The following is a 3007-nucleotide window of genomic DNA, read 5'->3' as shown; positions in this document are numbered from 1 at the left end:
TGCCTGTGTCGTTGTGGCTTTGTACTGCTTTTCAACAGGACATTATAGTCTGTAGCAACATGCTGAATTGTGAGTACAACTTAACTCTTCAGCCGTACAAATTGAATAGAGCCGGACCCCTTAGTGTGTTTGGTGAGTGTTGTCGGTCAGTGATCACCAGACTGATGTGTGTGTGTGACATTTTGAAAATGCCAGTTCAATACTTTGTGGCTTCCCTTTGATGTCAGGCCCTAGTCGTGTCACTCTGATTGCATGTGTGGCTATCAAGAGTCCAGGGTCAAAGCTGTGTGATTTTTGAAAGCACTGTTTTATGGTAATAAAGACACAGCCAGATGATAAATTAGCTGGTTTATTTGCATATAGTTTTTTTTTTTATCCAGGTAGGCCATTTACAACTGTGAACTAGTTAGGTTGTGGTAATACATCTAATGGACATGGTTTGGTTGAGATATTGATGTCAATTTATCAAGAGACAACTTGTCTTATAACATCAGGTGAATAACCACCTGTCTTCCGACAGGTGGCATCTAGGCAACGCTCATCCCTCAGTGCAGGCAGATGTGTCACACTGACTTAAGACAAAAGGCCAATGATTGAAAATTACAATTTTGTAAAAAGCAGTAATATTTTACTCAACGAGGATAAAACCAGATATTAAAATAGCGTAATGTGACAACACCATAACAAAACAGTGGTCTAAGTGCCATGGAAGGAGAACTTGAAATACTGTTACACTGTTTCTGATGGTTGAATCATCACTGTCTGGTTGAGTTAAATTAATCCTATGCCACCGATAGACATCCATAGAATTAGTAGAACATTCGTGGACCTTCTGACCATAGCTTATTCTCATGCCGTTTCTGACCAGCATCCCATTGACAGCCCAACTAGTCCAAATCTGAAACGGACCCTAACCATTTCAGAAATTAAATACGGGTTTAACACATCTCAGTTGGTAGACTGCTGGCGTTTGCAACTTCAGTATCGTGAGTTTGATTCCAGCCGGGGCAACCAATATGTAAGTGTATGTACGCACTGCTGTAAGTTGCTTTGGATAAAAGTGTCTGCTAAATGGCTTATTATTATTAGATATCAGTAGCATTCACACATTCTGTATCAGCCTCCGGAATCACACACACTTCTGTCAATCAGTTTCACTTTGTGCTACAGGCCTTCAAAACATATTCACACCCCTTTTTCCGGTAACACTTAGTTTGAAGGGGTCCTTGTTACGTCGTGGTTAACTAGCAACAGTGTGTAAATACAAGGGTGTTACCAATGGGCAGGTTTCCACTAAAATCATCAGCTTAGTGTTTTGCCTCTTCTCAGCTGCATACAGTAACAACTGTCTCACAGGTTGTGATCAGTCGTGGATGTGCTGGGTATCTGAGAGATTATAGCTTATGCTCAATAGGCTGTAATTACTTAGCCTTGAATGTGCACTGTTCAAACTATATCTCCGCTCAGTGTTGTTGCTGGCACTTGACCCCAAAATAAAGTGCAGCATCTGGGTTAACTTGGTTGATCAGGTAAAAACAGATCAGTAGGTCAAACTCAATGACTTGGGTGGCATCCCAGATGTGGAAAAACACAGTACATGTAATGTTTGCCTAATTACAATGTAATTACTAGTTGTTACACAGGATTTAGCTAGTTAAAATGAAGTGTATCTTGAAGGGTGCTTAGTTGTAATTAATGTGTACTCATACAGTACACTACCCATCCTGACAATCTGGCCCTCATTTTAAAGCTTCTGGAAGCTACATATTTCACAATAAGGTACAGAAATGAAACTTCCAAAAGCTTCAGGGCCAAGTTATCAGGATGGGTAGTGTCCTAAATTGAATCAATTTTAAGTAGAGGCTGTAACTCAACAAAATGTTGAAAAAAAATCAAGGGGTGTGAATACTTTCTGAAGGGACTGTATAGTTTCATGACCCTGAAAACCCTCTTCACTCCCCCCAAAATAAACACAAACCAAGAGTAACAAACATTGCACATAGGGCCCGATTCAGACTTAGGAAATGCACGCACCCCTTTCCTACTCACTTGTCAGTAGTTGGTATTCAGACTTACCTTATGTAGGTGCGTAATTGGCTTTGCAGGTGTGGTTCACTTACGCGAGTGAATAAATGTAATTACACAGCTGAAAATCTTCCCACTGGCTGACCAACAGATTTTCTTGCAGAGTTGTCAGTACATTTATCTAAAGCCACCCCTTAAAATTTTGCGTACCTTTTAATTAGAATTTTCTCGGCAGTCAATATATGGAAAGAACTGTTCAGAATATTAGGGATTAATGAAAGAAAGCCATGTAAATACATATCTCCTTTTCAGCACCAATTGGTAGATTTAAAAATACTCAGATCATTGTATATTTTTTAGGGTTAGGAAAGTATTTCTGAAAAATAAAAAAAAAGTACGTTTGGATGGCTTTTATGCACAAAATATATTGGTGAATCAAAAATAGTGGTTATAAATGGATGTGGGTAAAACGGACGGTGGCTACCGATAGTGGCTGATATTTAACAGAATACAAATTGTAAAAAAATACGGTGAGAAGTCGGGGCATATAATTAAAACATTCTATAAATCAACTTGGTAGGTTAGGCGCTATACTATTATCAACCTACAGCTTGAGTCTCCGCATTTCATCCCTGCAAGTTTTAAGCCCAGCATTTCATCAAATTCACTGGAAAAGATGACATGTTGATATGCTTCAGTTTACTGACATATGACTGGTTTCACATTCATCTGGAGCGATCATCAAGGTAAAATAGTTCTAAACAATTGTAATTTATATTTACTATCCCCTTATCCAAATGGTTTACTCATTTCCCTAGACCAAATCAATATTACTTATCAATTTGTAAATTACAGTGTGTGGAGAATGGTGTTATTTGTATCAGGAAAGAATGAAGTAGATGTTGTTCCACCTGGAACCGACAGGTTGCTCGACCTTACCCATCCTTTCCTCGCACGTAAAGTTGGTGGAATTAAGGTAAGA

The sequence above is a fragment of the Oncorhynchus mykiss genome, chromosome 18 (genome assembly GCF_013265735.2).
Source record: "Oncorhynchus mykiss isolate Arlee chromosome 18, USDA_OmykA_1.1, whole genome shotgun sequence".
In the NCBI taxonomy this organism is placed as follows: domain Eukaryota; kingdom Metazoa; phylum Chordata; class Actinopteri; order Salmoniformes; family Salmonidae; genus Oncorhynchus; species Oncorhynchus mykiss.
Note: the sequence above shows the minus strand (reverse complement) of the source record.